The following is a 14970-nucleotide window of genomic DNA, read 5'->3' as shown; positions in this document are numbered from 1 at the left end:
AGCCCAGAGATGGAAAGAACTTAAGTGTCCATCATTGGATGAGTGGATAAAGAAGATGTGGCACATATATACAATGGAATATTACTCAGCCATAAAAGGAAACAAAATTGAGCTCTTTGTAATGAGGTGGATGGACCTAGAGTCTGTCATACAGAGTGAAGTAAGTCAGCAAGAGAAAGACAAATACCGTATGCTAAAACATATATATGGAATTTAAGAAAAAAATGCCATGAATAACTTAGGGGCAAGACAGGAATAAAGACGCAGATCTACTAGAGAATGGACTTGAGGATATGGGGAGGGGGAAGGGTAAGCTGTGACAAAGTGAGAGAGTGGCATGTATATAGGCATGTATATATATACACTCCCAAATGTAAAATAGATAGCTAGTGGGAAGCAGCCGCATAGCACAGGGAGATCAAGTCAGTGCTTTGTGACCACCTAGAGGGTTGGGATAGGGAGGGTGGGAGGGAGATGCAAGAGGGAAGAAATATGGGAACATATGTATATGTATAGCTTATTCACTTTGTTATAAAGCAGAAACTAACACACCAGTGTAAAGCAATTATACTCCAATAGAGATGTAAAAAAGTCACCTTAGGGAAAAAAAAAAAAAAGACAAGGAAGGACACTACATAATGCTAAGGGAACATTCCTAGAAGAAGATATAACAATTATAAACATTTATCCACCCAACATAGGAGCACCTCAGTACATAAGGCAACTGCTAAAGCTATAAAAGAGGAAATCGACAGTAACACAATAATAGTGGGGGATTTTAACACCTCACTTACACGAATGGACAGATCATCCAAACAGAAAATTATTAAGGAAACACAAGCTTTAAATGACACAATCGACCAGATAGATTTAATTGATATTTATAGGATGTTACATCCAAAAACAGCAGATTACACTTTCTTCTCAAGGGCACATGTAACATTCTCCAGGATAGATCACATACTGGGTCATAAAGCAGGCCTCAGTAAATAGAAGAAAATTGAAATCATATCAAGCATCTTTCCTGACCACATTACTGTGAGACTAGAAATCAATTACAGGGGAAAGAAACGTAAAACACACAAGCACATGGAGGCTAAACAATATGTTACTAAATAACCAAGAGATCACTGAAGAAATCAAAGAAGAAATCAGAAAATGTCTAGAGACAAATTAAAACGAAAACAAAATGATCCAAAACCTATGGGATGCAGCAAAAACAATTCTAAGAGGGAAGATTATAGCAATACAAGCCTACCTCAAGAAACAAGAAAAATCTCAAATAAACAATCTAACCTTACACATAAAGGAACTAGAGAAAGAAGAACAAACAAAACCCAGTTAGTAGAAGGAAAGAAATCATAAAGATCAGAGCAGAAATAAGTGAAATAGAAATAAAGAAAACAATAGCAAAATCAGTAAAACTAAAAGCGGGTTCTTTGAGAAGATGATAAATAAAATTGATAAATCATTAACCAGACTCATCAAGAAAAAGAGGGAGAGGACTCAAGTCAATAAAATTAGACATGGGGCTTCCCTGGTGGCACAGTGGTTGAGAGTCCGCCTGCCAATACAGGGGACACGGGTTCGTGCCCTGGTCCGGGAAGATCCCACATGCCATGGAGTGGCTGGGCCCGTGAGCCATGGCTGCTGAGCCTGCGTGTCTGGAGCCTGTGCTCTGCAATGGTAGAGGCCACAACAGTGAGAGGCCCGTGTATCGCAAAACAAAAAAATAAAGTAAAAATAATAAAATAAATACAATTAAATAAAAATAAAATTAAACATGTAAAAGGAGAAGTTACAACAGACACCACAGAAATACAAAGCATCCTAAGAGACTACTACAAGCAACTCTATGCCAATAGAATGGACAACCTGGAAGAAATGGACTAATTCTTAGAAAGGTATATCCTTCCAAGACTAAACCAGGAAGAAATAGAATATAAGAACAGACCAATCACAAGTAGTGAAATTGAAACTGTGATTAAAAATCTTCCAACAAACAAAAGCCCAGGACCAGATAGCTTCACAGATGAATTCTATCAAATATTTAGAGAAGAGCTAACACCCATCCTTCTCAAAGTCTTCCAAAAAATTGCAGAGGAAGGCACATTCCCAAATTCATTCTATGAGGTCACCATCACCCTGATACCAAAACCAAAGATACTAAAAAAAATTACAGACCAATATCACTGATGAATATAGATGTGAAAATCCTCAACAAAATACTAGCAATCAGAATCCAACAACACATTAAAAGGATCATACACCATGATCAAGTGGGATTTATCCCAGGGGTGCAAGGATTCTTCAATACATGCATGTCAATCAATGTGATACACCATATTAAGAAATTAAAAATAAAAACCATATGATCATCTTAATTGATGCAGAAAAAGGTTTGACAAAGTTCAACACCCATTTATGATAAAAACTCTCCAGAAAGTGGGCATTGAGGGAACCTACCTCAACATAATAAAGGCCATATACGACCAATCCACAGCAAATACCACTCTCAATGGTGGAAAACTGAAACCATTTCCTCTAAGATTAGGAACAAGGCAAGGATGTCCAGTTTAGCCACTGTTATTCAACACAGTTTTGGAAGTCCTAGCCACAGCAATCAGAGAAGAAAAAAAATAAAGGGAATTCAAATTGGAAAAGAAGAAGTAAAACTGTCAATGTTTGTAGATGACATGATACTATACATAAAAAATCCTAAAGATGCCACCAGGAATCTGGTGCCACCAGGAATTCATAGAGCTAATCAATGAATTTGGTAAAGTTGCAGGATACAAAATTAATGCACAGAAACCTCTTGCATTCCTATATTTTAAGGATGAAAAGAAATTAAGGAAACACTCCCATTTACCATTGCTACACAAAGAATAAAATACGTAGGAAGAAAGCTACCTAGGGAGACAAAAAACCTTTATGCAGAAAACTATAAGACACTGATGAAAAAAATTAAAGATGATACCCATGGATTGAGAGATATACCATGTTCTTGGATTGGAAGAATCAATATTGTGAAAATGACTATCCTACCCAAAGCAATCTACAGATTCAATGCAATCCCTATCAAATTACCAATGGTATTTTTTACAGAACTAGAACAAAAATTTTCACTGTTTGTATGGAAACACAAAAGACCCCAATGGCCAAAGTAATCTTGAGAAAGAAAAACTGAGCTGGAGGAATCAGGTTCCCAGACTTCAGACTATACTACAAAGCTACAGTAATCAGGACTGTATGGTACTGACACAAAAACAGAAATATAGATTAGTGGAACAGGGTAGATAACCCAGAGGTAAACCCAAGCACATATGTTCACCTTATCTTTGATAAAAGAGGCAAGAATATACAATGGAGAAAAGACAGTCTCTTCAATAAGTGATGCTGCGAAAACTGGACAGCTACATGTAAAAGAATGAAATTAGAACACTCCCTAACAGCATACACAAAAATAAACTCAAAAAGGATTAAAGATCTAAATGCAAGTACAGACACTATAAAACTCTTATAGGAAAACATAGGCAGGACACTGTGACATAAATCACAGCAAGATTCTTTTGATCCACCTCCTAGAGAAATGGAAATAAAACCAAAAATATACAAATGGGACCTAATGAAGCTTAAAAGCTTTTGCACAGCAAAGGAAACTATAAACAAGATGAAAGACAACCCTCAGAATGGGAGAAAATATTTGCAAATGAATCAATGGACAAAGGATTAATCTCCAAAATATTTAAACAGGTCATGCAGCTCAATATCAAAAAAACAAACAACCCAATCCAAAAACGGGCAGAAGACCTAAATAGACATTTCTCCAAAGAAGACTTAGAGGTGGCCAAGAAGCACATGAAAAGCTGCTCAACATCACTAATTATTAGGGAAATACAAATCAAAACTACAGTGAGGTATCACCTCACACCAGTTAGAATGGGCATCATCAGAAATCTACAAACAACAAATGCTGGTGAGGGTGTGGAGAAAAGGGAACCCTCTTGCACTGTTGGTGGGAATGTAAATTGATACAGCCACTATGGAGAACAGTATGGAGGTTCTTTAAAAAACTTAAAAGAGAATTACCATATGACCCAGCAATCCCATTATTAGGCATATACCTAGAGAAAACCATAATTCAAAAAGACACATGCACCCCAATGTTCATTGCAGCACTATTTACAATAGCCAGGTCATGGAAGCAACCTAAATGTCCAATGACAGAAGAATGAATAAAGAAGGTGTGGTACATATATACAGTGGAATATTACTCAGCCATAAAAAGGAATGAAATTGGGTCATTTGTAGAGACGTGGATGGATCTAGAGATTGTCATACAGAGTGAAATAAGTCAGAAAGAGAAAAACAAGTATCATATATTAACGCATATATGTGGATCCTAGAAAAATGGTACAGATGAACCAGTTTGCTGTTCAGAAATAGAGACACAGATGTAGAGAACAAACTTATGGACACCAAGGGGGGAAAGTGGCAGGGGGTGGGGGGTTGTGGTGTGAAAAAAAAGAGAATTAATTATATAGGCCTTAATAAATTGATATTGGAAACTTTTTTTCATTACTTATTTTAAATTTCAAGAACAATTATGAGACTTGAAAATCGAGAAAAAAGAGAGCACTAAGTATTCTTTCAGTGGACTGGTCCTTAGTGTTCTCTAGCTGATCCTCCAGGGATTATTTGGTTGTATTTGATTATTTCACTGTCTGGTTGACTAATCTATTTCATAGCTGTTTAGGGATAGAAACTAAGTTGTAGAAAACCGATAACAATCTATGTTTTTCCAGTCCAGAGTAATGCAAACAGTCTTGTCCATAGAAATGCAAAGACTCTAAACAAAACTAATGAAGAGGGGCTTCCCTGGTGGCGCAGTGATTGAGAGTCCGCCTGCCGATGCAGGGGACACGGGTTCGTGCCCCTGTCCGGGAAGATTCCACATGCCATGGAGCAGCTAGGCCCGTGAGCCATGGTCCCTGAGCCTGCGCGTCCGGAGCCTGTGCTCTGCAACAGGAGAGGCCACAACAGTGAGAGGCCCGCGTACTGCAAAAACAAAAAAAAGAAATGATGAAAGAGTCTCATAGAAACAGTGAATAAACTGGTGGTTGCCAGAGAGGAGGGGGAGGGGCTTTGGACCAAATAGGTGCAGGGGATTAAGAGGTACAAAACTTCCAGATAGAAAATAAATGTCAAGGGGATACAATGTACAGCATATGAATTATAGCCAATAATATTTTAATAACTTTGTATGGTGAGAGATGGTTACTAGACTTATCATGGTGATCAATTCATAGTGTATATAAATGTCAAATCATTATGTTATACACCTGAAACTAATATAATATTATATGTCAACCATACTTCAATTAAAAAAATTAAAAAAAAGGAATGCAATGGCATATTGTCTCATAGAGATAAAACTTTTAAATGTAAAATTTATATTTAATTGACCTATAAAATTTTAACCAGTTTTGCGTTTATTAACAAAATCACTTCAATATTCCTATTTGCCCATATATATTCTCCAAAATCTCTTACTAGTACACTCATTAATTAATTGAATAAACAAATTCTTTGACGTATGTTTATTTTATGTTTGTTTGAGAGTCATAATTTTACCTTTTAGAAAATTATAGTTTGGCAGTTTGGGAGGTTACACTGAGAAGCCCAAGTGGGCTGTCTTGGCAAAGTATCAAGTAATCCGCATTTCTGGAGAAGTTCACTAATGTTTATATAACCTGGACACATCCTTTCTTGGCCTCCAGAGTTAATTCCAAGTAATGATAGAATTTTAGCTTTGCTTACTCTGTTTCTCTAGTTTTTCTTCTCTGTCTACTGATTTTTTTTTCTGACTTTCCCATAGTCAACAATATATTCCTAAGTGGTTGCATCAGTGACTGGAAATTTGGTTTTATAGCATAACCATTTGATGATGTTTCTAGATGATGCAGATGAATTCTCTGTTGTGTGAGAAACAACAGAGAAACTGATTGGTTAGTCTTTTTTGTTTGTTTTTCTGTTCATCTATATTTTCGTGAGTTCACATCAATTCAGAATTTTGTGCCCCCTGGGAAAGAGGATAACTCTTTAAGATCGAGACCAGTTTGTCTTTGTATTTCTGTGTTTATCCTCGACTGGGTTGAGGTGTGAGACTGAAGCCATAAGTTCACACTCTTCCCATCCTTATTTCTTCTTTCCTTCATGATGTGCAGCAGCAGGTAAGAGATCTCTTGAAGGTTACTCCAAAGCCCATGGAAGGGAATGTTGTGGTAAACCTCGGGCTCTGCTGATGGGGGCCGGGCCATCTAGGAGCAATGTTGGCACCAGGCTTGGTCACCTCTCTACCACTTGTGGCGGCTAAGTACAGACAGAACACAGGTAGCTTCCCAGGAGGAAGCTCAGCACCACAACAAACCCCAACAAGAAGACAATCCTTGGGAAGTTCAGGAACAGGTGCTGAATAAGAAAGACAGTGTCAACAACCTGCAAGTGTCCAAGGTCATCAACTTAAGTCACCAGGTACAAGTCAGACACCACCAACTGGACCAGAAACAGTGCTCTCCACAGCCGTGGTGGCAGCTTAGGCTGTCACCATCAAGAGAAAGAAGAGGAAGTACCTGGTGTTCCAGGCCCCAATGCAGTTGTTCACCCACACACAGTGATGGTCAAACTGATGTACACACCAGTTATACATGCTGCTGTGCTTGGATCATGCTGGTTTCCTTAAATCACATGTGGAGCGCTTCACGTTCTTTGGGAACATCACTTCATCGAATTCATAAACTTGAAGAAATAGTAATTCGTTTGCTTTTGTTATGGTACCAGGGTTGGTTACACAACTTAGGGCAAAAACAAACAAACAAAACAGGTTTACAACCAGCAGCAGATAAGGCAGAAAAAGGTAATACAAGGAGAACTCCAGCTCTTGACAAAGGCAAAATATTTCCCAGGTGTATTTGGCATAAACTATCCCTTGCAAGATGAGATGCAGGATAACGAAGGTGTGGTTCCATGTATGAAAGTGGTAATGAAGCAATCTCACTATGGCTGTCCAAAGGCATTCTGGAATCATACAGGAAAAAGAATCTGTGCTCCTCCTCTGACCAGGCCTTTCAAGCAATGGGTTTTTGAGCAGATGCAGATTGTAACAACACCAATCAGCACCAAAGCCAGGTAGAAGAAGAAGAGAACCAGAAAGTCCATCCTGGGGGAGGCGATTCAGGGTCCCCAGCCTACATATATCTTTTGTTTGGATAGTTTTCAGCTGGTAGCTCTGGCATTCCTCTTCCAAACATTCACAGAGAATTCAAATGGTGTCTCCTCTTGTGCAGTGGCATCTGCCTGGCACAACAGGTGGCACCCAAAGCTGCAGGACATGGTTCCTTTAAGACAGCGGTCCCTAACGTTTTGGCACCAGGGGCCAGTTTCGTGGAAGACAATTTTTCCACCGACAGTGGGAGAGTGGTTCAGGAGGTAATGCGAGTGATGGTTCAGGTGGTGATGTGAGGGTTGGGGACCTCTGCTCTCGGATGCTGGATCTGGCACTGGGATCCTTACATAATCTTAATATGTCCCAAATTCACAGAAAATGAGAAAAGTAGTTTTAATATAGTAAATGTATTATTTTTTTAAATTCTTTTTTACAGATACTATTAACTCAGAAACATCTTAAGAATTTAAGTTCACATAATAACGGTAAGTCTCTGGCAAATCAGAATGGTTTAATAATCTTGGTTTTATGAAAAAACCTAAGTCTTCTCTGAGTTATTAGTGTTAAGTATAATACAAGTATACACTTTATTTTATTTTAAAATAAGAAGTGAGTTTGTTTTCTCATGAACATACTAGTTAATTTGTACTTTCTCAGTGAGTCCTTCCCTGACTTAGAACACTTCAAGTTAAGAACTACACCTTAACCCCTGATTCCCAATTGCCTGACACTGCCTTACAAGTATTTTTCCTATAGAACTTATCATCTTCTAACATACTATATAATTTAATCACTTATTATGTCTACTGTTTATTGCCTGTCTTTTTCAGGCACATGGGAAGCTCCATGAGGGCAAGGGCTTTTGTTTCATTTGCTGACATAATCCAAGAGCCAAGTAGATGCTCAATAAATATTTTTGAATAAATTAATATGGAATTGAGGCTGAATGCCAGCAAAGATGGGAAGTCAGTAACAGGATATATAGTCAGCCTGACCAGTTCCTGAAAAATAACTTCTCTCACTCCTCCCCAGACTAGACACTAGAAAATTATAGAAATAGCATCAGCCCTCAGAAATTCTCAGAACCTGATGTTGAATTTCTGAGGTGTCCCTGAGGGGAGGATCCACTGATCAGGTTGAGATATGAGAGTGGCTGAGTCCAGACTTCCAACACCAAGCTTCCTGTCCTGAGGTGCTTCAATTTCTTCCTGGCCCCTAAACTAGGCAAGAAGGCACAAACTAAGATGAAGGCCCTCATCCCTCCCCCAGCTAGGGACACTGATAATCCATGAAAATATGAACTCACAGAGCAAATAAGTGAGGCATCTGAGGAGAGAAAAGATGTCCAAAAGAAAGTTCACATGCTGAAAACCTATGTCTGTGAGATAGGCTGGGACCTGGGAACTGGGACCTTTACTGGAATGCTTGCACCTGGGAAAACGTCTCCTCCAGTAACAGAATACAAAGAAACCTATAAGGGACTAAAAATAATTGCTTGCATGTGCAGTTGGGGCAAATTATGAACAATAAGATACAAAAAGGCCAAAACCCAACTGCCACTTCTGAGGTGTCGGGAGCAAAAGCAGGGTACTGTGCATGATCCCTGCACACAGCATCACCAAGACCACATAGAGAAATATTGAAAGACCCCAGAATCAGATTGCTAGAGTTTTTCATGTGATATACTTTCCAGAACAGCCTTTACTTTCTGTAGTAGTTTGAAGCCTGCTTCAAATACAGTGAAATTTCCGTTCATATGCATGTAACCTATTTAGGTTTCAGGCTTTCAAACTAAATTTGATCTGGCTGAAACTTATTCACATATTTTTGTGACTAGCCTGTAATTAGCAAAGAGCGAGAGTAGGGGGAGAGAGGGAAGGAGAGAGAGATACAGAGAAGGAGATTGATTATGTAGTTGTGTTTATGGGACATGAAAAGTCCTGGCAGTTAAACCTAACCACTTTAGAGTATTAATATTATGAAAATAACAGAATTGAACTTCAGGTTCACTTGTAGGAAGGAAAATCTGAGACTCCTTTCCTCCTTTTTTTTTTTCGGTACGCGGGTCTCTCACCACTGTGGCCCCTCCCGTTGCGGAGCACAGGCTCCGGACGCGCAGGCTCAGCGGTCGTGGCCCACGGGCCCAGCCGCTCCGCAGCACGTGGGATCCTCCCGGACTGGGGCACGAACCCCGTGTCCCCTGCATCGGCAGGCGGACTCTCAACCACTGCGCCACCTGGGAAGCCCCTCCTCTTTCCTTGTTTCTTGCCACCTTTTCCTTATTTGGGTTTCTGTAGCATGTGTGGTTCGTGCTACTTGCTTGGCAATTAGTTAGCATTGATCTTACTCTCTGTACACATTCATGTACATTTCTAGTCTTACCCTTGTGACCGTGGAAGTAATAATACCTCTCAGGGTTACTGTAAGTCTCAAAGCAGATTAGATATGTAATGATGCTTGAAAAACTATGGTACTAAATATAATTCTAGGACACCAGCCAAGGGATCTGGGGGTTCAGTCAAAGTAGGGTTATGAATCTGTGTACTGGGAACAAACACTGAGACAAGGGCCTGTTTGCACACACTGGGTTAGGCAGAAGAAGGTGTACATCTCTGGGATTCATCCTAACCCTTGGTATACTGGCCCACTGGAGAGCAAGACTGGCCCTTCTGATATGAGCGCCACTGACAGCTGGACTGAGGTTCCAGGCATAATGGTTGTTTTGAAGATTGACTTGGGTACTGGGGAAGGCCTTGTCTGAGGTAAAGACAAAGTGACTCTGGCTTTCAGGCAAAGACAGAAGAATGTTGTAGAGAACTTGCTAGTCACTTTCTCTGTAAGGCTTGGTAAGATTAAAAATAGAAGTGTTTTCACTATAAGAACAAAATGGAGTTTTTAAAAAAAATCTTGAAACTTCTTTTTTAACCTTTTAAAGAAAGTCCTAGGCTACCAACAACTTTCTTACAGAAGAGCAATCCTTAAGATTTTGTATTTTCTTTTGTGATTTATTGTTTGATTTTTGTACCAAGAAATGTAAATATCAAGGGAGAAAACCCCTCAAAACCTAGAAAATTCTTGTTGAAAATTAAACCACGTTCTTGAAGAGGAGAAGAAGAATGGATTAGTAGACTGAGCACTGGATGGTGATTAAAAAACTTGAGATCTTTTTATCAGCTTCCATATTCTTTTATAATCCTTTTCCCCCGAGTTTCCTGGTGGAAGGGGGCTCAAAACATTGTAGATAACAATATAAGGGCTATCTATGACTCCCAAATTTCTAGCTCCAAATTCTTCCTTGAACTCCAGCTTTTATATCTACTACCTAATTGGACATCTTCTCTTGGATGTGTAATAGACAACTCAAACCCAGCAAAGTCAAACTTTCCCTCTTGATTTCCAGCCCTCATAAACCCATTCTTCCTCTAATCTTCCTCATTTCACCACCTTTCTCCCACTTGCTTAGGCCGAAAACTTTGGAGTTATTCTTGACTCCCCCACCATCTTTTTTCCCTAAAATCCCACAGGCACTTCAGGAACAAATCCTGTTGGCTTTACCTGGAAGAATTTCCTCGATCTGACCATTCTTAGCATCTTCATTGCTCCTTCCTTGGTCAGCACTGTCATCATCTCTCCCTTGGCAAATGCCACAGTCTGGTGTCCTTGCACCTGCTCATAAGCTTTTACAATCTCTTTGCCACCCGGCAGCCAGACTGACCCTTTGAAACCTAGCTGAGATCATGTTATGTACCTGCTCAAACCCTTCTCATGTCATCAGCATGAGGTCGATCTCCACAGGTGGCCTGCAGGCTCTGGGTAGTTTGGCTGGCTTTCTCTCAGACCTCACCTCCTTCTACTTTTCTTCTCCCTCGCTGCCTCCAGCCATACTGGCCTTTCTGCTGTGCCTCAAATGTGCCCGACCCCTTCCTAGCTCAAGGCCTTGCACTTACTGCTTCCTCTACCTGAAACCCAGAGACACCATGTCTCCTTCCTTCCCTCACTCACATCTTTGCATAAATTTCCCTGACTCAGCATAACCTTTCCCTACACATGCTTTTATAAAATGGCACTCCAACACCCTTTATCCCCTTCCCTGCTTTATTTATTTTTCACATCATTTTTAATGTCTTTCATTGCATCTAGATTTATTCATTCATTTGAATATTGAATGTCTCTCCCATTAGAATGTAAGCTCCTTGAGGGCAGTTTACACTTGAAAGCAGCTGAGCCTAGACTGGTGTCCACATAAAGTAGACACTTAATAAATATTTTTTCATGCATTAAGAATGAGTACTGAGGGTGATGGTGGGATAGCTAGGGCCTTCAAAAAAGGCTGAATTATTTGTGGAGATAAAACTGTTTTAGGGAAGGGGTGAAGTCTTTCAAAATAAATGGTCAAAAATTTATTAACTTCCAGAAATTGTCAGTTCTTACATGCAAATATGCCTAAAGTTTAGTAAAGTGACACACTACAATTGTTGGGCAGCCTGCGATTCATGTGGAATGTGCTCGAATAGGACTTTTGACATCCCATCCTCTACCGAGGCAGCTGTGAACAGCCAACCTCCAAAGCTCATACTATTTACATTGCATTACAGGCCTGGGCTTTTCCAAGAATAAACAAGTTGCTAACTATTTACACAGACTAGCTTTTTTTCCCCCACTGCAGATGAGCTAAAATGGATTTGAATGTTACATTTCTCAACTGGTCTTTTGCAACAGTTTTTTTTCATCCTTCTATCCTTATCTTTTCTGATCTCTCCCTCTACTCTTGTAGGAACAACATGCTGCATTGTGCAACAAAGGTTTAATATTATCCCCAACCATTTAAAATGATATATTGAATGAAAGGAAAGTGTGTTGGATTAAGATTAATGGAGAAGAGAGTAACATGAGGATATGTGCATTAGAAGCATCCTCTTTTGGACTCCAAAGTCACTCACTAATTTCCTACTCTAACTTATTTACCAGCAGGCTTCCCAATTCTGCTCTATTTCAATTCCAAGAGTCTAAGTGGTGAAACCAAGGCAGAGATTATGGCATTTTGAGTATAATAGGATGCCTTTTAGTCTTGCCATGTTGACAAGCCACTTGGGGATGGGAATGAGACCAAAGACAGGGTCAGCAGATGGAAGATAATCAGAAGATGCTGTTTAGGCCTACTCAGGACTGTAGGAGAGAGATACAGTGAATCTTTTGACCTAGACTTTTCTATGATCCATTATGGGAGTCTAAAACTCCAACCTGTTGACAAACATTATGCATTTCCTCTCAAATGGTACTTTGCTGGGTAATTTGGCTATAAATATTCACAAAAAACCTTCAATATCATTGTAAATATAAATGAAAGCACTTGAAGACCCTGTGATATGTTTTAAACATATCACACAGAATTCCAAATAAAAAACGGTAGTTCATTTGTGATCTACCATGTGAAATGGAAGTCCAAGGTGTTTCCAAAGAAACATTTGAAAAAGAACAGAGGACCTAGAAAGGTGGGTCTGCCATTTCACACCAGGCTAACTGGAAGAGAGCTTGGTCCAGCCACAGTAAATTTAAGGCTGAGCTGTTAGGGAAGCTCCTCACCTAGGTGAATCCATTTGTCCTTCAGTAGCCTTTCTGGTACTTTCCAAATAGTTATCACTGAGGTTAATAGAACAATACACAGAAGTCATCAGAAAGCAAACTCTGTTCTGCTTCCTCTTGATCTCAAAAGAATCAGTCAAACCACACTTTGTTCAAAACTGTTATTTAACTGGATATTTTTGCACTGTTATTCTGAAAACAAGTGAGGAGCATATGTTATAAATTACAAAATATGTTATAAATGCACAAAATTCCTCTTTCAGATGAGCATATAAATGCTCTGACTGAGTTCTGACACAAACAAAATCACTATTTCTTGTGCTTTAGAGAGACTATATCTTTCCAAAATACATACAACTATATCTGGAAGCCAGTTCTCTTACTCAACAAAGGAATAAGGATTTGTAAGAATTACTTTCGGGGAATGGAAGTTAACCACAGTCAGTATATTGTTTGATTGTTGATATAATTTGGAATTTGGAAAAGAAAAATTTCAGGTCACTGGTTATCAATCCTTGTGGTACTATAGCTCAGCTATCTCAAGGGATATACACAAATTCTCCAAAGCATCTCAAAACAAAATTAATTCTAATTGCTTCAAAAACAACAATTATAGAACCCTTATAAGGTACCAGGGACTATCTAGAGTTCTACATATTTTGACTCATTATATTTAAGCCTCTAAATATCCCTAGGAGGTAAGAACTATTCTTACTGTAATTTTACAAAGGAGGAAACTAAGACAGAAATTAGGGAACTTGACCAACCTCACAAGGCTAAAAATAGCAGATCTGGGGTTTGAATTCAGTCAGGCCTCAGAGCACATGCTTTTTGCATCCAGTAACATTCATTTATTTAGTGAAGTGTTTACAGTGGACATGCCCCTTGGCTAGCCCTGGACATAAGGAGGACATCTGGCTGGTTGTGCTCGGCACCAGATACCTTCAGGCTGATGTTTCATTGCTATGGGGTCCCTGTCACAGCTGACCAGATTGCACGGCCTGCACAGATAATTGCACCACCTTGATCTCCTTGCTTATTATTTAAAACAAATAATAGGTTTATTGAAATATAATTCACATACCATACAATTCCTCCATTTAAGGTGTACAATTTAATGGCTTTCAGTTATTCACAGATCACCTTTAGCATGTCATCCATCACCTTTAGCCATCATCACCTTTAGCGTGTCATGCCCATTAGTAGTCACAGCTACCCCCTTCCTCCAGCTGCTGACAAGCAGTAATCAGCTTTCTGCGTCTATGGCTTTTCCTATTCTGAACATCCCATATAAATACAATCATACAATATGTGGCCTTTTGTGTTTGACTTCTTTCACTTAGTGTAATGTTTTCACATTTCATTCATGTTGTAGCATGTATTAGTCCTTTTCTAAATTGCCAAATAATGTTCCAATATGTGAATTTACCAGGTTTAAAAAAATCCATTCCTCGTTTAATGGCCATGTTTCTACTTGTTGGCTATTATGAATAATGCTGCTGTGAACCTTTGTGTGCACTTTTTTGTGTGGACATATGTTTTGATTTATCACAGGTATATACCTAGGAGTGCAATTGCTGGGTTATGTGGTAACTCTATGTTTAGTGTTTTGAGGAGATGCCAGACTGTTTTCCCTCATTGCTTATTGATACTAAGAAGTTTTCCTCAGCTGACTGTTTTTGCAAAAGTGACTTTTCTTACTCTGTAGAATCAGTTGACATTGGAAAGCAGGGATGCCAGATTTTGTCTTCAACAGTCAAAATTCAACATCTGGTTGGCTGTAAATAGCCACTTTCAGTAACAGAAACCAAATGGAAAGTTTAGAGTAACCTTGAGTAACTGCTCCATCCTTTTTTTTCCCAACATTTTATTTTTTAAAAAATAATTTTCTACTTCTTATACTTTATTTATTTATTTTATTATTATTATTATTTTTGGCTGCGTTGGGTCTTCATTGCAGCGCGTGGGTTTTCTCTAGTTGCTGTGAGCTGGGGCTGCTCTTTGTTGTGGTGTGTGGCTTCTCATGGTGGTGGCTTCTCTTGTTGTGGAGCACAGGCTCTAGGCACGTGGGCTTCAGTAGTTGTGGCACGTGAGCTCAGTAGTTGTGGCTTGCTGGCTCTGGCGCGCAGGCTCAGTAGTTGTGGTGCATGAACTTAGTT

General features: G+C 39.2%; 1 pseudogene; it reads right to left on the bottom strand.

Annotated features, from left to right (window-relative positions):
- Positions 1-6068: 6068 nt before the first annotated feature.
- Positions 6069-7221, bottom strand: LOC112394561 (probable palmitoyltransferase ZDHHC4 pseudogene; annotated as a pseudogene).
- Positions 7222-14970: the final 7749 nt, after the last annotated feature.

Source organism: Neophocaena asiaeorientalis, unplaced genomic scaffold, assembly GCF_003031525.2.
Source record: "Neophocaena asiaeorientalis asiaeorientalis breed wild unplaced genomic scaffold, Neophocaena_asiaeorientalis_V1.1 scaffold266, whole genome shotgun sequence".
Lineage (NCBI taxonomy): Eukaryota > Metazoa > Chordata > Mammalia > Artiodactyla > Phocoenidae > Neophocaena > Neophocaena asiaeorientalis.
The sequence above is the reverse complement of the archived record's forward strand: the minus strand, read 5'-3'. Positions and strand labels throughout refer to the sequence as shown.